At 46.3% G+C, this 23412-nt stretch overlaps 4 non-coding genes across 4 annotated transcripts; all 4 read right to left on the bottom strand.

The window, feature by feature from the left end:
• Positions 1–9009: 9009 nt before the first annotated feature.
• Trnak-cuu (transfer RNA lysine (anticodon CUU)) lies at positions 9010–9082 on the bottom strand. The gene has a single exon. It is a non-coding gene; the product is annotated as a tRNA-Lys (tRNA).
• A 1428-nt stretch (positions 9083–10510) lies between these two features.
• Trnak-cuu (transfer RNA lysine (anticodon CUU)) lies at positions 10511–10583 on the bottom strand. Its single transcript has one exon. It is a non-coding gene; the product is annotated as a tRNA-Lys (tRNA).
• A 1690-nt stretch (positions 10584–12273) lies between these two features.
• Trnak-cuu (transfer RNA lysine (anticodon CUU)) lies at positions 12274–12346 on the bottom strand. Its single transcript has one exon. It is a non-coding gene; the product is annotated as a tRNA-Lys (tRNA).
• Positions 12347–15279: 2933 nt separating this feature from the next.
• Trnam-cau (transfer RNA methionine (anticodon CAU)) lies at positions 15280–15352 on the bottom strand. Its single transcript has one exon. It is a non-coding gene; the product is annotated as a tRNA-Met (tRNA).
• Between the last annotated feature and the right edge of the window lie 8060 nt (positions 15353–23412).

A 23412-nucleotide genomic window follows, 5' to 3' on the forward strand; every position in this document is an offset into this window, starting at 1 on the left:
CCACCGCTATGCGGCCAAGGAGGTTGGGGGAGGCTAGGACGACATCGGGTGTGGTATTGGATTCAGGGCGGGTGTGTTGGGGAAGAGGAAGGACATCTCCTTGGATGGTGGCGAGGAACCGATGCCACCGCCATAACTGGGTGGCGGAGCGACTATGGATATTGAGATCTGCAGCAATCACGTAGGAGGAGAAGGTACGGTCGATGTGGGAAAGGAAGTCAAAAGGAATAGGAGCAGAGGGGCGGACATAGATGGTGGCGCAGGTAACGGTGAGGCCGGGGAAGAATAGACTAAGGATCAGGTGTTCCGTGGGGTTGGGAAGGAGGGGTTGGAGCCGAACAGGGATCTGGCGATGGTGGCCAATGGCAACTCCGCCACGCGCTATCGGGAGGGGGTTGTCAGAGCGGTAAAGGAGGTAGGGCGAGGTATGGACAGTATGGTGGGGCTGGAGAAATGTTTCGTTTAGGAGGAAGGCATCCACGCGGTGGGTGGTGAGGGTATGCATAAGGAGATTCTTGTTGACAGGAACGGAACGGATGTTGTTAAACAGGATACGTTGCTGTCGCGCCATTGTGGGAATTTAGACGAGGGTGTCGAGACGGGAGAAGGTAAAATGGGCCTGGTTATGGGAGTAGGTGGCGTAAGTGTTGAGCTGGAAGACGGAACGGGCGGCAAGGGATATCTGCTGGAGGGTGTGGGGGCGCTGAAAGGGGTGGATGTTCTGAAGGACAACGGTTACAAAGCGGATGATGTCCTCAGCTGTGGGGGGGGGGACGGAGGGAATTGCCGGGAGGGGTGGGGGCATCCAAGGGGCGGACAGGGACAGCGAGTTCAGGAGCGGAGGGAGGGGGTCGGGCCTTGCACTTTTGGGAGTAGGTTGGGTGTTGGAGGTTACAGGTGTTACAGGAGGGGGGGGGACTGAAGGTTGGGGCACTGCCGGAGGAAGTGTGCTTCTTTGCAGTGCGGGCAGACGGGGGCCTTCAGCTCCGCCAACACCTCCTCCACCGTGATCATCGGGCTAAGCCGAGTGATCACAGCAGTGAGGGTCGGTGGGCGACGGGGCGGCTGGGGTTGTCGGGATGAGGAGGGGGAGGGAGCAGGGGCAAGGGAGGCATGGGGACCAAACCGGGTGAGGGGAATGCGGGAGAGGATGTCGGAGTGGAGGGTGGGGCTGGGGGATGTGATCAGGACGGAGTCCCGACGGGGGGTGAGAAGGGAGATCGGGGCTCCGGGGAAGTGCTGGCGGAGGAGAAGGGTAAGATTGCGGGCCTCCAGGAGAGAGGGATCAGGGTGAGAAAGGAGGTACCTGTAGGAGGGGGAGGTAGAGGAGGGAGTAGATAGGGCAGGTGGGGTGGTATCCATGGCATCCTGGGGGGTTGGAGGGGGGAGAGTCTGCGACTTCTTGGGAGCAGAAGAGGCTGGGGTGCCGCTGGGACGTTTCACAGCGGGAGAGGGATGGGAAGAGGTGTGGGGGATGGGGACGACCGGGAGATGGCGGGAGATGGCAGGTCCCACCGGCGGTGCAGGCACTGGTGGTGGTGCTGGTGCTGGCGCTGGAGCTGGAGCTGGCGCCACAGAAGATGCAGTGGCAGTGGTTGGCACTGGCGATGGCGAGGGCGATGGTGATGGTGATGGTGATGACGATGATGATGGTGTGGCGTGGGTGGTGGCCCGACGGACAACAACCCTGGCGGGGGTGGCATGAGTTACATGTGGGAGGGGAGGGAATGGGTCACGTGAGGCATGGGGGGTAGGAACAGGGGAGGGAGCAACAAAAGGAGCGGGGGTGGGAAGAGTGAGGAGGGGGGAATATATGGGGAGGTGGTGATTGAGCACACCACGTGATGGTGGTGGCAGCAAGTGAGGGGGACGTGTACACGATTGCAGTGGTAGTGGCGGTAGTTGTGGGGGTTGTCATGGTGAGAGGATAAATGGGAGAGGGGAAAAGAGGAAAAATAACAGGGGACAGTCAAAGGACAAGGACAAGAGACTGACGAAGAGGAAGGGTAAGACGTAAGCAGAGACGACAGAACGAAAGACGGGCAGGGAGTGGCGGCGGCGGCGGCGGCGGCGGCGGCGGCGGCGGCGGCGTCGGCGGCGGTCGGCAACAGCAGCAGCGGTAGGAACCGGATACGATGGCGGCAACCGGCGTCGGCGGGAGACCGGCGGCGGCGGCGGCGGTGGGAACCGGCGGTGGCGGCAGCGGCGGCTGGGACCAACGGCGGCAAGGCTCGGGACAACGGCAGCTGCAGCGATCACTGAAACTCCTAGCACTTCGATATTAACGACAATAATATCGAAGGGCGCAACCCTCTCGAGTTACGCCGAAGATGTATGCTGTACCGCTTTGGCAAAGGCTTTAGCTGCGCCATACGCCTTAATCACATCTGAGAGTAATTCTTAATAAAAGGCATGTCGCTAATTGTTCGTCATCACAGATACTGTTTGCTATACGGCCACGACGCGCAACTGATTTACAAAATTCGACTTCCTCCTTTGAGAATGGAACTCACGACTCTTGGTTTACTAGATCAGTGCTCTACCACTGAGCTAAGGAGGCGCGGCCTAGCGGTACTTTTGCGTACTTCGTCCTTACGGTCGTCTGGACCATCAGACTTCAGCTGACAACACTTCATATTACCGACTAATATTTGCACCTATGGCGACCCATTACTGCTTGTGTACACATCTGACACGTAACCGATGTGCTCTCCAAACAACAACACTTGCATTTCAGAACATGTATTTCACACATGTCTACAAATTCACCTTCACCTTCAAATACAGTTTCCTTGCGACTGATAGAGACGTAGGCAAAGTTTAAAGTTGCTATTTCCATTACATCACGTTAATCAGAAAAACTGTAATTTACATCTGCAGCGGAACAAAATTCCGTTCCGCCCAGCGTGGGGCTCGAACCCACAAGCCTGAGATTAAGAGTCTCATGCTCTACCGACTTTTTTTTTTTTTTGGGCCTCCCATCACCCCTTTTAGCCTATCCTTGCGCTCTCCATAATTCGCCTTCATCGGCGCCGGCTTCTCACGCCATGTACATAACCATAAACTGATGAGACAAAGTTAATCCCTTTATCGTGGAGAAACTAATGTACCCCTTCTTTGGGCTTATTGATAATGTGAAAAAAGAATGAAGTCTTCAGTAGGTAGAAACGGAAGTTATGTTCAGTTTGTTTCCTTCTTCATCGCTGTTTTTTGTTGTCACACTTAAAGCAAATAGGCTTCCTTGACAAAGAAACGTCAGAGGGCATTCTGAAACTGCCTCTTCTCTCTTGAAATGCTTAAAAAACAAACCAACTATTTATAATGGCTTCTTGAAAAATAAATTAATAAACGTTGAACTCAAAGAACGGCAATTCCGGTAAAAACTAAAATAATTTATTTTATTTTATTTTATTTTTTTCCACGATTGTAAAGTAAGTTAGTAGTGGTGAACACTCTCTTACGTTTGTCTTCTGTGTCCGCAGATATTTCTTGTTAATTCTTTTACATCAAGGTCTTGATTAAAAAATTTGCGTATGTTTCTTTATATTTACTAGTCTTCAGTAACATGTGATGTTCAGTTAGCAGATAGATCCAAAAATCCTCTTGGCTTTTCTCTTCCTTCGTGAAGAGGTAATGGACCGTTGCCGCTTTCAGCCAATTGACTGCGTTGCGTTTCGTGTTAGGAAAGGGTACATCATCCGGTGTCAAAAAGTCCGCAGGCGTTATAGCGTTAGGTGACGTTCGAAGGATGAGTGCCAGCTTTCGTCGGACATTCAGCCAGATATCTTTAACCTTGTCACACACGAAACGATTCTTCGTTATCAGTTAAACTACACGTTGCACACAAAGGCGAATCCGCTAAGTGGATCGTATGAAGTTTCGAGTTTGTTGCAACTTTCCTATTTACAACAAAGTACCATGTTGCTTTCAGATGAGTAGCTAAGTTACGGTTATTAATATTTGCCCATATCACTTTCCAGTTAGAACATGGATAGTTTTGTTCTATTTTGTTGTTCTTCTTTTCTCCCATCAATTTGCCATATATTTCTTTTACGTTTGTCATGTCTTTTTCCGGAATTCTTGAATGTAGGTAGCTATATTCTATTAAAAACCATCGTAAATGGTAAAGTCCGCTCGGTATGTGCTGCACATTAATGGGTGGAGAGAGGTCATCTGGAGCTATTTCAGATAGCAAGTGCGCGGCGATACAGCTGACGGATTGTCTCCATTGTTGAAACGTATTGGAGATGTACAGAGCCTGCGACTTTTTAGTAACATTCGTTAAGTTTAAGCCGCCATTATTAGTGGCGAGCGTCAGAGTGTCATACTGGATTTTAAATATGTGGCCACAGCTCACAAAATAGCCTATTGCTGACATAATTTGTTTGGCGATGCCGGCGGGTATTGGCAGTATCTGGGCGACATAATTGACTTTGGAAGTAATAGAGACGTTCGCTAAAGACACTCTCTGAATTTCATTTAATTGTCGAATACTATGTGTCCGTACACTAGCTCGTATGGTAGTTAGTACTTGTCTATAGTTGGCCGCAATAGTTTGACGTATATTTTTTCGGAAATCAATGCCGAGACACTTCAAGGCTGTTAGCTCACGTAACTGACCGTGTGTGCGCATGCCAATGCCACGTCCGATATTGAATATGCCGGACTTGGTTTTGTTTAACCTCGCGGCTGACGCTCGTTCGTATTTTTCTATTATGTGCATTGCCGTCTCGACTTCCGCTACATTCATAACGAGAAACCCAACATCGTCCGCATAAGCTTTACATATTATTTTGTTTCCTCGTATTTGCAATCCTTGTAACCGCTGAGTCAAGGTAGCGAGCAAAGGTTCGATGGCCATGGCAAAAAGTGCCATGGACAACGGACAACCTTGCCTGACGGAACATGCGATCTCGACTGGCCGGCTAGGCTGTCCATTTATGATGATTCTGGAGGAGTTATTCGTTACCAAACGTCGTATGAGGTCAACGAATCTCGGCGGAAAACCCATTACGCCTATCGTTTTCAGGAGGTAGGAGTGGCTGATCCTGTCGAAGGCTTTATCGAAATCTAACGACACGATGGCACATTTTAGTCGACATACTTCTGCTATTGAAATTATGTCGCGGTAGTCGGACAGCGTATGCTGAATTTTCCTACCCTTGCCCACGCTAGACTGATATGGGCCGGTGACGCTGGCCATTACATTTTTAAGTCTGTGGGCTAAGAGCCGCGAAAAAATTTTATAGTCACTGTTCAGCAGAGTGATTGGTCTCAAATTTCCAATTTTCTTGCCAGCCGATTTTTTTGCGATTAACACTATCATACCTTCGCGAAAATCTTTCGGTATCTCCTTATTGAGGTTCAGAAGTTCATTACAGATGCATGTAATTCTATGTTTTATATGTTCCCAGAAGACTTGATAAAATTCTGCTGGTATGCCGTCAGCTCCAGGGGATTTACTGTTTGCACTTTGATAGACAGCATAGTGTACATCGTCTTCGGTCGCCTCCACTATTAGAGCTTCCGCGTACGCGTTACCAACGCATCCCTGCAGGTGGGTCAGTAAATCGTCCTGTGCTTTTTCGTCTACCTCTTTATGTGAAAACAAGTTGTCGAAATGGGTTAGTATTTCTGCTTTTATGTCGTTGTGCATTGTCAAGGTGGTTCCATTATCAGTTTTAAGCTCCGTCAGTATTTTGCGGAATCCTCGTTTAGTTTCACGAATCACATGATATACCGAAGTGGCTTCTTTTTGCGCCACAGTCTCTGCTCTTGACCTTATTTGGTAGCCTTCAAGCTGTTGTCGCCTTAATGACAGTATTTTTGCCTGGATTTTTTTAATTCTCCCATGGTTCCCAATAGCTGTAGCACCTTGCAGGTAGAGTTCTCGGAGACAATGAAAGTAAAATTCTATCCTTCTTTTCCGCCAAAATCTCTTCTCCCGGGAGTAGTTGATGAAACATCTCCGGATCTGAGGTTTGGCGCATTTGAGCCACCAATCCAAAGTCGAGTGGTAAGAGATGAGTTTGGTCTCGCAGGCTCTCCAAGTGGTGAGAAAGGCTTCTCGACAGGCAGGATCTTTTAAGTGTGAAACATTAAGTTTCCATGGCCCTTTATATCGACAGGTTCCTTGTCGTTCCAAATTTAATGTGCATATATATGCAGCGTGGTCGGAAAAAACGGTTGGCCAAACTTCAGACTGCAGAATGCAGTGTTTCAGATTGGGCGAGACATATATTCGATCCAACCGGCTCGCTGAATGATTAGTGAGGTGGGTGAAGCCGGGTGCCGCGCCGTTCTTTTGCTCCCACGAATCAGTTAAACGGAGGTCGGTGACGATACGTTCCAGGTCCGGAGATTTGTTGTAGTTCGGAGTTTGGTCTTTGGCATGTATGACACTCTTAAAGTCGCCTCCAAGGATGGTATGGGTGCAGTGTACACCAAACAAAGGAACAATTCCCTCCTTAGAAAACTGTGCTCGTTGGCACCGATTGGTAGAACCAGATGGGGCATAGACATTAATAATCCTGGTGTTATAAAGCGTGCCGGCAATGCCTCTGCCGTTAGGCAGTTTTGTTACGTCTGTAATGACGACGCCCTCTTTGAAAAGAAATACGGTACCCAAATCACATCCAATTCCAGGATTGACTATAGCATTATACCCCTGTATGAAGTCAAGTTTGATGTTTGTTACTTCTTGTAAAAACAAAATGTCCACATCAGCTGCATACAGGAAATCTTTTAAATTTTGTAAATTAAATGTGCTACAAATTTTATTGATGTTCAGCGTAGCGATCTTATAGGCCTGCAACGGAACTACGTTAGCCAAGACGGGAGTGTAATTAGGAAAAACTCTGGCAACATATCATTTCGAAAAAACATTAAGAAATCTGACCCAAGAGACATGTGGACACAAGTCAGTAAAACCGTTCAGACTAGAAATATTCATGACTTGGGAAGGGATCAGTCGGCTTCTCCGTGTCTGGGACAGTATCCGTCGCGGCGATGACATTCAAGACGACGTCATCTCGTGGTGTGGCCATCGTGGTGACTGTAACGGTTCCTGTGGTGTCCATAATTGCGTCCTCCTTTGTAGTGTCGTCGACATCGTCTGCCCACGGTTTCGACAGCCCTGTCATCGGTTCGTCATTAAGTGGTGCACTATATTCAGGTGTTTGCTGGTGATTTTTATCTTCGGTTCGGGTAATTGCTACGTCAGCGGAGGGCAAACTGGCAGAACCTGAGGTACTATCCAAGGACACAGGGTCTTCGTTAGATGACTGCTGATTGCACTGCAAGTTCTCAGATACAGATTGACGTATTTTGCCCCCTATTTGCTTCGCCTGTTCACGGAGTTGTGGTGCAGTCTGCTCTGCACCTTGACGCGCGATCCTCCGTTTTTTAGATTTCTTGGGAGATACGTCTCGTGGTGGACTTTGGACGGTACCTGAAGAAGCCTCAGGTTGCAAAGTAGCACTACTCGAAGTGACTGACGCCAGGTCTGATTTCATTGCACTTGACGGGCTGTGGTCAGTGCCTAAGGCAGCTGCAGGATTCGGAAGAGCACCACTAGAAACGGCTGGTTGCGAGTCCGTTTTCTGTGCACCTGATACGCTTTTGATACCTCCTAAAGAAGCTCCAGGATGCAGAGAAGCACTACCCGAAGCGACTGAGGTCGCGTCCGTATCCATTGCCTCATTGGGCGATTCCACGGCGACAAGGGCAGGAGCAGATAAGTCTTCGCAGGAGGGTTGAGTGTCTACAGATGCTACACCTGAGTCGGTCGGTTGGTCGGTCGCTTGTGGGTCGGTATTCGTAGTAACTTCCGGGGGCGCAGTGGCACTTGCAAAACCGCGCGCTACGGCGACATATGTCACGGGCAGCGTTGACATAGCAGGGGCCTGACGGCATCGCCGGCAGGCAGTTGCGCCACTCGCCTTTGAACACATTCTGCACGAACGTGGCCTGGTAAATTGCAGACAGCACACGTTTTCGGTTGCTCATCATACATCACAACCGCTCTATATCCGCAGACGTTTATAAACGACGGAATGTGCTTCTGCAATTCGACTTTTAATTGGCGCACACCATTCAAAACAGGGAATTTGTGTGCAGCAGACCACCGTTCGGCAATATTACTCCAAACTTTCCCGTATGGAGCAATAACTGCATTTATCTGGTCACTTGTAATTTCAAATGGAAGTTCAAAGACTCGCACGGTCCGAATACCTAGACCAGCATGGGCAACGGTAACCTCCCCAAAATTTCCGTCAGCATGTTTAAATTTCAGAATGCCACCACAAGATCGAACTATCCTTTCACACAATTCTGGACTGGCAAGTTTCACGAAAACCACACTGTTCATAATCGAGAAATGTATGAGGATAATATCATCAAGTCCTATTTTAACATCATCCTCTAACCACTGTTCAACATCAAATGACCTCGGTCGGACAAAGTTGCGATCAAACGTGAATTTCAAAGTATCTTTTCGTTGCGGTTGCGACATATCTTAATTCTTCTTCATGTCTACAAAAATACTATAGACAGCGACGCATTGCAGCAAGAGCAGAGACTTACCACGCGGAGCTAACGCAGCACAGCACACAGCACGGCACATCCGACCTCCAGAGCAGCCGCTGGCTGAATGTGACTGAGCTAAAGAGGCGCGGCCTAGCGGTACTTTTGCGTACTTCGTCCTTACGGTCGTCTGGATCATCAGACTTCACCTGACAACACTTCATATTACCGACTAATATTTGCAGCTATGGCGACCCATTACTGCTTGGCTACACATCTGACACGTAACCGATGTCCTCTCCAAACAACAACACTTGCATTTCAGAACATGTCTTTCACACATGTCTACAAAATCACCTTCACCTTCAAATACAGTTTCCTTGCGACTGACAGAGACGTAGGCAAAGTTTAAAGTTGTTATTTCCATTACATCACGTTAATCAGAAAAACGGTAATTTACATCTGCAGCGGAACAAAATTCCGTTCCGCCCAGCGTGGGGCTCGAAAACACCACCCTGAGATTAAGAGTCTCATGCTCTATCGACTGAGCTAGCCGGGCTACTTCGGTGAATACTTGCGGGTAGCACGTCACACAGTACTCGTTTAGGTTGGGTGGTCCAATACAGAATCTCTCCATGCTGCCTAATGTTTTCCTAACGTCACACTCATCACGTACTTCACTTTTATTTCATAATCATTTCTGAGAGGTAAAGGAATTGCATCACAACCTGCAGAGCTAGTGGCGTCAAAATTAACACTCATACTTGATGTGACTCAAAAGGCGAACGAGTTACTTCCCGACGTTGTTTTAGATGTGCAAGTGCCAGTGGAAACTCGCGGTGACGGCACTCTGCCGACCATTTCGCTAGTTAACACCGGTCTTGTAGTGTGTGTTTCAAGCTCAAGAGCATCTCCAAGCAGAAAATGGTCAACAGCAACATTCAGAAGGTTTCGTTCTGCTCAATTGCTGCATTAAAACGGAATGTTTCTTTTTCAGAACTGATAAAAGACGAGCGTGACAGCATTCGAACCTGTAATCATCAGACCCGAATTCCGACGCCTTATACATTAGGCCACACGGTCACTGACGACCAAGTGCAACTGGTATATGACTCATCTCGAAAAGCTCACACCCCTGATGATTTGTGTTTTCGTTCTACACAGCCGCTGCCCCTTGCTATTTCCCACCCATTCGTTACATTCAACCTCTTACGTGACCGACCAAATATAGACTGGGAAACAAGACCACACACTTTGTGCATACGGAATCAAAGGCAGGGCGGCCCTCGCCGCATTTGCTACGATGGCCATTTGCTACTTCTGCAGAAGCCGCGACGACGACGACGACGACGACGGCGAGAGGCTCTGACATATATGAGAAATACATCTATAAAATGTAATTCAGACTGCCTCGTCCCACCTTATGCTGTACCGCTTTGGCAAAGGCTTTATCTGCGCCATTCGCCTTAATCACATCTGAGAGTAATTCTTAATAAAAGGCATGTCGCTAATTGTTCGTCATCACAGATACTGTTTGCTATACGGCCACGACGCGCAACTGATTTCCAAAATTCGACTTCCTCTTTTGAGGATGGAACTCACGACCCTTGGTTTACTAGACCAGTGCTCTACCACTGAGCTAAAGAGGCGCGGCTTAGCGGTACTTTTGCGTACTTCGTCCTTACGGTCGTCTGGATCATCAGACTTCAGCTGACAACACTTCATTTTACCGACTAATATTTGCAGCTATGGCGACCCATTACTGCTTGGCTACACATCTGACACATAACCGATGTGCTCTCCGAACAACAACACTTGCATTTCAGAACATGTCTTTCACACATGTCTACAAAGTCACCTTCACCTTCAAATACAGGTTCCTTTCGACAGACAGAGACGAGGGCAAAGTTTAAAGTTGCTATTTCCATTACATCACGTTAATCAGAAAAACGGTAATTTACATCTGCAGCGGAACAAAATTCCGTTCCGCCCAGCGTGGGGCTCGAACCCACGACCCTGAGATTAAGAGTGTCACGCTCTACCGACTGAGCTAGCCAGGCTGCTTCGGTGAATACCTGCCAGGTAGCACGTCACACAGTACCCGTTTGGGTTGGGTGGTCCCATACAGAATCTCTCTATTCTGCCTAATGTTTTCCTAACGTCACACTCGTCACGTACTTCACATTTATTTCATAATCATTTCTGAGAGGTAAAGGAATTGCATGACAACCTGCAGAGCTAGTGGCGTCAAAATTAACACTTATACTTGATGTGACTCAAAAGGCGAACGAGTTACTTTCCGACGTTGTTTTAGATGTGCAAGTGCCAGTGAAAACTCGCGGTGACAACACTCTGCCGATCATTTCGTTACTTAACACCGGTCTTGTTGTGTGTGTTTCAAGCTCAAGAGCATCTCCAAGCAGAAAATGGTCAACAGCAACAATCAGACGGTTTCGTACTGCTCAATTGCTACATTAAAACGGTATGTTTCTTTTTCAGAACTGATAAAACACGAGCGTGACAACATTCGAATCTGTAATCTTCAGATCCGAAATCCGACGCCCTATCCATTAGCCCACACGGTCACTGACGACTATGTGCAACTTGTATATGACTTATCTCCAAACGCTCACACCCCTGATTTGTGTTTTCCTTCTACACAGCCGCTGTCCCTTGCTCTTTCCCACACATTCGTTACATTCAACCTCTTACGTGACCGACCAAATATAGACTGGGCAACAAGACCACACACTTTCTGCATACGGAATCGAAGGCAGGGCGTCCCTCGCCGCATTTGCTACGATGGCCATTTGCTACTTCTGCAGAAGCGGCGACGACGACGACGACGACGACCGCGAGAGGCTCTGACATATGTGAGAAATACATCTATAAAATGTAATTCAGACTGCCTCGTCCCACCTTATGCTGTACTGCTTTGGCAAAGGCTTTATCTGCGCCATTCGCCTTAATCAAATCTGAGAGTAATTCTTAATAAAAGGCATGTCGCTAATTGTTCGTCATCACAGATACTGTTTGCTATACGGCCACGACGCGCAACTGATTTCCAAAATTCGACTTCCTCCTTTGAGGATGGAACGCACGACCCTTGGTTTACAAGACCGGTGCTCTACCACTGAGCTAAATTGGCGTGGCCTAGCGGTACTCTTCCGTACATTGTCCCACATTATGCTGTACTGCTTGGCAAAGGCTTTATCTGCGCCATTCGCCTTAATCAAATCTGAGAGTAATTCTTAATAAAAGGCATGTCGCTAATTGTTCGTCATCACAGATACTGTTTGCTATACGGCCACGACGCGCAACTGATTTCCAAAACTCGACTTCCTCCTTTGAGGATGGAACTCACGACCCTTGGTTCACAAGACCAGTGTTCTACCACTGAGCTAAAGAGGCGCGGCCTGGCGGTACTTTTGCGTACTTTGTCCTTACGGTCGGCTGGATCATCAGACTTCATCTGACAACACTTCATATTACCGACTAATATTTGCAGCTATGGCGACCCATTACTGCTTGGCTACACATCTGACATGTAACCGATGTGCTCTGCAAACAACGACACTTGCATTTCAGAACATGTCTTTCACACATGTCTACAAAACCACCTTCACCTTCAAATACAGTTTCTTTGCGACTGACAGAGACGTAGGCAAAGTTTAAAGTTGCTATTTCCATTACATCACGTTAATCAGAAAAACGGTAATTTATATCTGCAGCGAAACAAAATTCCGTTTCCGCCCAGCGTGGGGCTCGAACCCACGACCTTGAGACTAAGAGTCTCATGCTCTATCGACTGAGCTAGCCGGACTGCTTCGGTGAATACTTGCCGGGTAGTACGTCACAGAGTACTCGTTTGGGTTGGGTGGTCCCATACATAATCTCTCCATGCTGCCTAATGTTTTCCTAACGTCACACTTGGCACGTACTTCCCTTTTATTGCATAATCATTTCCGAGAGGTAAAGGAATTGCATGACAACCTGCAGAGCTAGTGTCATCAAAATTAGACACTCATACTTGATGTGACTCAAAAGGCGAACGAGTTACTTTCCGACGTTGTTTTAGATGTGCGTGTGCCAGTGAAAACTCGCGGTGACGGCAATCTGCGACCATTTCGCTAGTTAACACCGGTCTTGTTGTGTGTGTTTCAAGCTCAAGAGCGTCTCCATGCAGAAAATAGTCAACACCAACATTCAGACGGTTTCCTACTGCTCAATTGCTACATTAAAACGGTATGTTTCTTTTTCAGAACTGATAAAACACGAGCGTGACAGCATTTGAACCTGTAATATTCAGATCCGAAGTCCGAGGCCTTATCCATTAGGCCACACGGTCACTGACGACCAAGTGCAACTTGTATAAGACTCATCTCGAAACGCTCACACCCCTGATGATTAGTGTTTTCGTTCTACACAGCCGCTGCCCCTTGCTCTTTCCACCCATTCGTTACATTCAACCTCTTACGTGACCGACCAAATATAGACTGGGAAACAAGACCACACACTTTGTGCATACGGAATCGAAGGCAGGGCGTCCCTCGCCGCATTTGCTACGATGGCCAATTGCTACTTCTGCAGAAGCGACGGCGACAACGTCGACGACGAGAGGCTCCGACAAATGTGAGAAATACATCTATAAAATGTAATTCTGACTGCCTCGTCCCACTTTATGCTGTACCGCTTTGGCAAAGGCTTTATCTGCGCCATTCGCCTTAAGAACATCTGAGAGTAATTCCTAATAAATGGCACGTCGCTAATTGTTCGTCATCACAGATACTGTTTGCTATACGGCCACGACGCATAACTGATTTCCAAAACTCGACTTCCTCCTTTGAGGATGGAACTCACGACCCTTGGTTTACTAGACCAGTGCTCTACCACTGAGCTAAAGAGGCGCGGCCTAGCGGTACTTTTGCGATCTTCGTCCTTACGGTCGTCTGGATCATCGGACTTCAGCTGACAACACTTCATATTACCGACTAATATTTGCAGCTATGGCGACCCATTACTGCTTGGATACAGATCTGACACGTAACCGATGTGCTCTCCAAACAACAACACTTGCATTTCAGAACATGTCTTTCACACATGTCTACAAATTCACCTTAACCTTCAAATACAGTTTCCTTGCGACTGATAGAGACGTAGGCAAAGTTTAAAGTTGCTATTTCCATTACATCACTTTAATCAGGAAAACGGTAGTTTATATCTGCGGCGGAACAAAGTTCCGTTCCGCCCAGCGTCGGGTTCGAACCCACGACCCTGAGATTAAGGGTCTCATGCTCCACCGACAGAGCTAGCCAGGCTTTTTCGATAAATACCTGCCGGGTAGCACGTCACACAGTACTCGTTTGGGTTGGGTGGTCCCATACAGAATCTCTCCATGCTGCCTAATGTTTTCCTAACGTCACACTCGTCACATACTTCACTTTTATTTCATAATCATTTCTGAGAGGTAAAGGAATTGTATGACAACCTGCACAGGTAATGGCGTCAAAATTAACACTCATACTTGATGTGACTCAAAAGGCGAACGAGTTACTTTCCGACGTTGTTTTAGATGTGCAAGTGCCAGTGGAAACTCGGGTTGACGGCACTCTGCCGACCATTTCGCTAGTTAACACCTGTCTAGTAGTGTGTGTTTCAAGCTCAAGAGCATCTCCAAGCAGAAAATGGTCAACAGCAACATTCAGACGGTTTCGTACTGCTCAATTGCTACATTAAAAGGGTATGTTTCTTTTTCAGAACTGATAAAACACGAGCGTGACAACATTCGAACCTGTAATCTTCAGGTCCTAAGTCCGACGCTTTATCCATTAAGCCACACGTTCACTGACGACCAAGTGCAACTTGTATATGACTCATCTCGAAACGCTCACGCCCCTGATGATTTGTGTTTTCGTTCTACACAGCCGCTGCCCCTTGCTCTTTCCCACCCATTCGTTACATTCAACCTCTTACGTGACCGACCAAAGATTGACTGGGAAACAAGACCACACACTTTGTGTATAGGGAATCGAGGGCAGGGCGTCCCTCGCCGCATTTGCTTCGGTGGCCATGTGCTACTTCTGCAGAAGCAGCGCGACGACGACGACGACGAAGACGACGACGACGAGAGGCTCTGACATATGTGAGAAATACATCTATAAAATGTAATTCAGACTGCCTCGTCCCACCTTATGCTGTACTGCTTTGGCAAAGGCTTTATCTGCGCCATTCGCCTTAATCAAATCTGAGAGTAATTCTTAATAACAGGCATGTCACTCATTGTTCGTCATCACAGATACTGTTTGCTATACGGCCACGACGCGCAACTGATTTCCAAAATTGGACTTCCTTCTTTGAGGATGGAACTCACGACCCTCGGTTTACAAGACCAGTGCTCTACCACTGAGGTAAAGAGGCGCGGCTTAGCGGTACTTTTGCCTACTTTGTCCTTACGGCAGACTGGATCATCAGACTTCATCTGACAACACTTCATATTACCGACTAATATTTGCAGCTATGGCGACCCATTACTGCTTGGCTACACATCTGACATGTATCCGATGTGCTCTGCAAACAACAACACTTGCATTTCAGAACATGTCTTTCACACATGTCTACAAAATCACCTTCACCTTCAAGTACAGTTTCCTTGCGACTGACAGAGACGTAGGCAAAGTTTAAAGTTGCTATTTACATTACATCACGTTAATGAGAAAAACGGTAATTTATATCTGCAGCGAAACAAAATTCCGTTTCCGCCCAGCGTGGGGCTCGAACCCACGACCCTGAGATTATGAGTCTAATGCTCTACCGACTGAGCTGGCCAGGCTGCTTCGGTGAATACCTGCCGGGTAGCACGTCACACAGTAATCGTTTGGGTTGGGTGACCCATACAGAATCTCTCCATGCTGCCTAATGTTTTCCTAACGTCACACTTGTCACGTACTTCACTTTTATTGCATAATCATTTCTGAGAGGTAAAGGAATTGCATGACAACCTGCGGAGCTAGTGGCATCAAAATTATCACTCATACTTGATGTGACTCAAAAGGCGAACGAGTTACTTTCCGACGTTGTTTTAGATGTGCAAGTGCCAGTGAAAACTCGCGGTGACGGCACTCTGCGACTATTTCGCTAGTTAACACCGGACTTGTTGTGTGTGTTTCAAGCTCAAGAGCATCTCCAAGCAGAAAATGGTCAACAGCAACATTCAGACGGTTTCGTACTACTCAATTGCTACATTAAAACGGAATGTTTCTTTTTCAGAACTGATAAAAGACGAGCGTGACAGCGTTCGAACCTGTAATCTTCATATCCGAAGTCTGACGCCTTATAAATTTTTTTTTTTTTTTATCCATTAGGCCACACGGTCACTGACGACCAAGTGCAACTTGTATATGACTCATCTGGAAACGCTCACACCCCTGATGAATTGTGTTTTCGTTCTACACAGCCGCTGCCCCTTGCTATTTCCCACCCATTCGTTACATTCAACCTCTTACGTGACCGACCAAATATAGACTGGGAAACAAGACCACACACTTTGTGCATACGGAATCGAAGGCAGGGCGGCCCTCGCCGCAGTTGCTACGATGGCCATTTGCTACTTCTGCAGAAGCCGCGACGACGACGACGACGACGGCGGCGAGAGGCTCTGACATATGTGAGAAATACATCTATAAAATGTAAATCAGACTGCCTCGTCCCACCTTATGCCGTACCGCTTTGGCAAAGGCTTTATCTGCGCCATTCGCCTTAATCAAATCTGAGAGTAATTCTTAATAAAACGCATGTCGCTAATTGTTCATCACAGATACTGTTTGCTATATGGCCACGACGCGCAACTGATTTCCAAAATTCGTCTTCCTCCTTTGAGAATGGAACTCACGACCCTTGGTTTACAAGACCAGTGCTCTAACACTGAGCCAAAGAGGTGCGGCTTAGCGGTACTTTTGCGTACTTTGTCCCAACTTATGCTGTACTGCTTTGGCAAAGGCTTTATCTGCGCCATTCGCCTTAATCAAATCTGAGAGTAATTCTTATTAAAAGGCATGTCGCTAATTGTTCGTCATCACAGATACTGTTTGCTATACGGCCACGACGCGCAACTGATTTCCAAAACTCGACTTCCTCCTTTGAGGATGGAACTCACGACCCTTGGTTTACAAGACCAGTGCTCTACCACTGAGCTAAAGAGGCGCGGCCTAGCGGTACTTTTGCGTACTTTGTCCTTACGGTCGTCTGGATCATCAGACTTCATCTGACAACACTTTATATTACCGACTAATATTTGCAGCTATGCGACCCATTACTGCTTGGCTACACATCTGACACGTAACCGATGTGCTCTGCAAACAACAACACTTGCATTTCAGAACATGTCTTTCACACATGTCTACAAAGTCACCTTCACCTTCAAATACAGATTCCTTGCGACTGACAGAGACGTAGGCAAAGTTTAAAGTTGCTATTTCCATTACATCACTGTAATCAGGAAAACGGTAGTTTATATCTGCAGTGGAACAAAATTCCGTTCCGCCCAGCGTCGGGTTCGAACCCACGACCCTGAGATTAAGAGTCTCATGCTCTACCGACAGAGCTAGCCAGTTTGCTTCGGTAAATACCTGCCGGGTAGCACGTCACACAGTCCTCGTTTGGGTTGGGTGGTCCCATACAGAATCTCTCCATGCTGCCTAATGTTTTCCTAACGTCACACTCGTCACATACTTCACTTTTATTTCATAATCATTTCTGAGAGGTAAAGGAATTGCATGACAACCTGCAGAGGTAATGGCGTCAAAATTAACACTCATACTTGATGTGACTCAAAAGGCGAACGAGTTACTTTCCGACGTTGTTTTAGATGTGCAAGTGCCAGTGGAAACTCGGGTTGACGGCACTCTGCCGACCATTTCGCTAGTTAACACCGGTCTTGTTGTGTGTGTTTCAAGCTCAAGAGCATCTCCAAGCAGAAAATGGTCAACAGCAACATTCAGACTGTTTCGTACTGCTCAATTGCTACATTAAAACGGTATGTTTCTTTTTCAGAACTGATAAAACTCGAGCGTGACAGCATTCGAACCTGTAATCTTCAGATCCGAATACCGACGCCTTATCCATTTTTTTTTCTTAACCACTTTTTTTTTATTTTTGTTTAACGCTCATCCAAACTTTTTTTTTGTCTTCAACCACTTTTTTTCCTTAACCCCTTTTTTTTACTTCTCTTTTCAATAAGTAGATTGCAATGAAGGCAGAATCCCGGACGCGCAGCAACAGCAGTATGGCCTCTTCGGGGCACTGCAAGTGCGTCACGACACAGAACCCCTTCCCTATCATGACATGGGAGGACACATACTTTTTGTCTGTCTCCTCTGAGTTTATTTATATCATGGAACAAAGTTTTTACTTAGAACGTTGTGGTTTTTCCCTTATTTTATTTTATGTTTTTTTAGTTTTTTGTCTTTTTTTATTATTTGCTCTTTTTGGTTCTTGAATGTTGTAATTTGTTTGTACCTTTTTCTGTTGTGTTTTTTTTTTTTTCGTACATAATACCGTGTAGAAGCCGTAGTCACTTCTCAGAGATTAATAAAATAGTTCACTCAGTCCACTGTTTGCTTGTTACTTCCTTATAGTTTCTATCGTGTTGTTCGTTTTTATCCTATTCCTGTCCTCTCGAAGACTATATTCAACATGTTGCCGTAGTGTTTTTTATGGTCACTGTATTTTTTTGATTCCCAATAAGCGGATTCCATATAGACGATGAAATCAAGTGAATTGTCTGATCCATTCCTTCTTATTACGTAATGTGTGTAGTGACCCATGAGCCACATGACAGCGTTATTTTTGCTTTCTGTAAAAAATGTCACTTCAGGCTGTAATAGCATTTGTGGTGTATAATGGCGGCCATCACTTCTGGTGAGGAGTGCAATCTTCTGTCTTATCCATGTCCAATTGTGAAATTGTCCTCTGCACGTGAATCTGTGGTGAAGTGTGTCCACGAATCCACACTTAGTGCAGTGATTTGTAGCACACAGTCCTATCTGATAAAGTTTTGCATTGGTTGGTACAGTGTCGCTGACTACCTTGTACCAAGTGGAAGCCACGTTTGTTGAATGGATTTTGAGACTAAGGTTTTTCCATACAGTACGCCATATGACGTTCGGATATTTGATTTCTATGGCATTTTGTGTATCCCATTGGTGCGATGTATTTAGAATCTCCTTTGTAGTTATACTTGACTTGCACATAATACGTGGCTTTAAGTAGCCGACCTCAATATAAAATTTCTTGAGATGAGTTAGTGTGTTGTTTAGTTTGCCCACATTCACCGGGGGTTGCAGGGAACCTGGCTGGACAATTGTGAATAGTCGGGAGGTGATGTTATTTCTGTCCTTATTAATCATAAACAGGGTTCTTTTGATGTAAAGTGCAGTTGCCTTTGTAACCAAATTAGTTAGCCCTAACCCGCCCATCAGTCTTGCTTTGGTCACACTGTCCAGTCTAACTGTAAATATGTTGCCTTTCCACAGGTAGCTATTTGCAAGACGCATTACCTTTTTCACCTGTAACGTCGGTGCTGGGAATATTTGTGCTACAAAACAGGCTTTAGAAAACACGTAGGGGTTAATTAATTGAACATTTTGCAATAAATTCGCGGATCGCCAACGAAGTTCCCTTAACGCACCCTGTATTTTGTTCGCCGTGTCCCGCCAATTTACTGCAGCCATCTTCATTGGACAATTGTTCATAGTAATGCCTAGTGTTTTGTGGGAATCAACTAGTGACGCCCATTGGCTGCGTACCCTGTCAAACCCTCTTAGGTTTAAGATTTTACTCTTATGGGTGTTCACTTTTGCACCAGAGGCGCGACTATATTGACGTATCGTCTCTTCCAGAATTGTAATTTCTCCTCCGTTTCGAAGGACGACGCCCACGTCATCGGCATATGCTTTTGCTGTAAACGTGACTCCGGAGATTGTGACACCACTTAATTTGTCGCTGAGTTGCCGTAGCAAAGGTTCAAGTACAAGAACATACAAAAGCACTGATAACGGGCTCCCTTGTGGAACTCCCCTCTCTATATAAATAGTTTTCGTCGGCTGTCCGTTGACGTAAGCCTTGGCAGTTATTCCGGTCATCATCTGATGGATTACTCTAACTGCTCGATCGTCAAAAGCCAGATGTTTAAATATGAGGTCCACGTATCGGTGGCTGACATGGTCAAATGCCTTGCAGAAATCGACGAAGTATATTGCACACCTGATGTCAGTGACTGCCACGATAGAAATGAGGTCTCTGTATTCGGAGATGACCGACATGATCGTCCGGCCCGGGAAGCAGGCTTGATGGCCTTTTATTACTGTTCTGAGAAGTGGTGTGAGTCTCTCCTTAAGTGCTCGTGCAATGGTCTTGTAATCATAGTTCATCAACATTAAGGGGCGAAACTGATCAATGTTCTTTTGTCCTTTACTTTTCGGAATCAAGACTAGTTTTCCTTCCTTAAGTTCAGTTGGTAATTCTCCTCCTTGTATGGTTTCGTTTATTATATCCGTGAATGTTGACCCAATAATATGCCAAAACTTGTAATAAAATTCTGTTGGTAATCCATCTGGACCCGCCGATTTGTTGGAAGGTGACGTCTTTACGAGATGTAATATTTCGTCCTCTGCAAAGGCAGCAAGCAGACAGTTATTTTCATCAGTAGTGATCCGTTCCGTTAATAAGTGTAAAGTTTCAGGACGTTGCAGTCTCGGCAGTCTGGTCTTTAGAGTAGAGGTGAGAGAAATGCTGATGTATGGCGCGCACCATGTCATGTTGGTCGGTAATTACAGTCCCGTCTTCGAGTTTGAGGTGTTCAATAAAACTGCGTCGCCTATGAAGTTGGTGTTTGATCAGGTGAAACATTGAAGTAGTTTCTTATTGTAGTAGAGACTTCGCCTTTGATTTAAGTTTTAATCCCTCCAACTGCCGGCGTGTGATGCTTAGAAGCTTCGCTTTTATTTTTCGAATTTGCTCTAGGTGAGTAGCAGCTACATTATGTTTGTCATGTAGTTCTCGCAATACCGTATAATAAAATTCGATTGTCTTTTTGGTATCTCTAGTTTTTTTGAAAACTGTATAATTTTAAGGATTGCCGAAGTTTAGGTTTGGCAAACTTGACCCACCATTCGATTTTAGATCCGTATTTATGCACTGATTTCAAACATGCCGTCCATGTGGCTTTGATCCAGTCTTCCAGTTCGTCATCTTTGAGATGGGCAATGTTGAGCATCCACTGACTGCGGTAAAATATAGTAGGTTGTCTTGCTAAATTGATAGTCATAGAAAACCCACAGTGATCCGAGCAGTATGTCGGGATTACTTCCACATGCAACACGTTATGAATTAGATTCTCCGACACATACTGCCTATCGATCCGACTGCATGATGTCGAAGTGAAATGCGTGAACTTGACTAGCGTAGGGAATTTGATTTCCCATGCATCTTTGTACTTCATGTTTCTAATTAAGTCATGCAGCTCCTTGCTGTAATTAAAGTGCGGCACCTGATCTTTCCTGTTAACTACACAATTGAAGTCACCACCAATTATTACAGACGCAGGATTTTTCCTCAGCAAGTAGATAAAGTCATCCTTGAAAAAATTAGCTCTCGCCGCTTTGTTGGTGTTACCGGACGGTGCATAAACATTGACAACGGTGACATCAAATATTTTACAACTAAGGCCTCTTCCTGTAACCAGTTTGTCCAACAACATCACCGGTAAACCTTCACAAGTTAAAATTGCGGTTCCTGTGTTTACGTCCGGTAGGACATTATAAAATATTTGAAAACCGGGTACGGTGGAATCAGTGAATAACACTTCTTGCAACAACACAACATCGGCCTCTGATTCATAGATAAATTGTTTTAACACTACTTTTTTCAAATCTGACGTTATCCTGTTAACGTTAATAGTTAATATTTTATAAGCTTGAATCATCTGAGAAGGTTAATTGTCATGTAGGGATGGCAAAGTGGAGGGGGTACACAAAATTCGAGATGTACACTTCGCCCAATGTGCACAATGTATTTGAGGGGAAGAAAAGTCAGCCTGAAGTCCGCCGCTTTTTCACTAAATGGCTGCACCTGTGCCCGTGTCTTTCGTTACATTTGCTATCTCATGAAAAGCAGGAACCGTGAGACTTAATATAGACACATCCTGTTGAAGTACAACATCGGCTGCAGACCCGTTGATAAACTGTCGCTACCACCCTGTCTTCAAAGCTGTCGTGAACTTGTTAATATTAAGAGAAAGAAATTTATATGCCTGGGTCGTGCCCATCGGAGGAGGGAGAAAGCTGCATTGCATTAGCGGCCCAGTCCATCGCACTGTCAGACTGCGAAGTGACAGTGCCAGGTTCGCGTCCTGATTCCGCGGCACCTCTAATCGGAGTCTTCCTTCGGGCCGCGGAGACATTTGGTTTGGGTTTAGTTTTCCGTCGTCCACTAGCCGGGAGTTCCATGGCAGAAGGCGGGGTGGGCGGATCATGACTGAAATCGGTAGCCGGAGTGCCGGCTTCCTCCACTGGAGCTAACTCGTGCGAAGACGCGGCGGCGGAAGGCAATGTGTGTTTGTTTGTATCCACACTGTCTGTTGGTAAACAGCCGTCCGGCGTCCCAGGTTGGTTGAGTTCATGAAGGGGCAGGTTGGTGTTGACAACGGGCTCCAGACCAACTGCTTCGTCGTGTGTCTGTAGAGCCGACATCGGACGGTCGTCCTCTTGTTGTGCGTCCAAGTCGTGTTGTGGCGGGCCGGCCGGCGGCGTCACAACAGTCAGCTGTAAACACTGGCCGGCACTGTTGTTTACCGACGCCGCAGTGGAAGCAGCGGCGTCGGAGCCCTCATCTATGCAGTCCACGGCAACGTTTTCCTGGGAGGGAGTGTTTGCGTCCGTGACCGAGATCGGGTCGTTGACCGACAACTCTTCATCAGTTCCACTATCGTCACAGGTACGGCGTCGTTTGTTACCGACTGATAACGTTGTGCTGACAGCATGTGGAAGCTTCTCGCTCTTCTGCGCTAATAGCGGGAAGGACTCGTTGCTAAGATCAGGTTCAACGGCCTCTGATGTACCGGGTGGCAAAGGTGTCTCCTCCAAATTCTGACGTTGGGTCATAATATCAGCTAGTGTCAACCTCTGGCGTTTTTGTAAGGTGTTTTTAAGGACGAAAATACGCCGAGGACAATCACTGCGTAGATGCCCGCTCTCGTTACAAATATAACAAGTTTCTACTTGCCCACTATAAACGACATGTGCTTTATAGCCACAGACCACGATATTCGAAGGAATATTAACTTTAATGCTCATATCAACAGAACGAACCCTACTGTAGCATTGCAATTTGTGTTGGCTATACCATTTTTCCATTCTGATTTGCCGAATATCACCGTATTTAGCAAGAACATCTTTCAATAGGTAATGCTCAACTTCTGGTGGCAAATTGAATACTCGAACCTGTTTATATTCTACATCGGCATTGGTGATTAACACGGTTCTCACCGATTGGTCGCGATGATGGAATTCCGCCTTTCCTCCAGTTTTCTGCAATATCTTCTCCAGTTGTAACGGAGTGAGAAACTTGACAAAGAAACAGTAATCCGCCATATCATAGTACGCTGTGTGAACCTGGTCAGAACTTATCCCAATTACATCGAAAATCCAATTATGAATTTCCAGAGAGCTTGGTTGCACACGACGCGATGCCTTGTCAAACTCAAAACATAATGTATTCTTACGGGGAACCGATTTAGCCATAACTGTAACGATAAGCGGCCGAAACCGCTAGTAAGAGAAAAAAAAAGAATAAGAGTACACAAAAACGGAAAATAACACGAGAAAAAAACACAAT

Source organism: Schistocerca gregaria, unplaced genomic scaffold (genome assembly GCF_023897955.1).
Source record: "Schistocerca gregaria isolate iqSchGreg1 unplaced genomic scaffold, iqSchGreg1.2 ptg000066l, whole genome shotgun sequence".
NCBI lineage: Eukaryota > Metazoa > Arthropoda > Insecta > Orthoptera > Acrididae > Schistocerca > Schistocerca gregaria.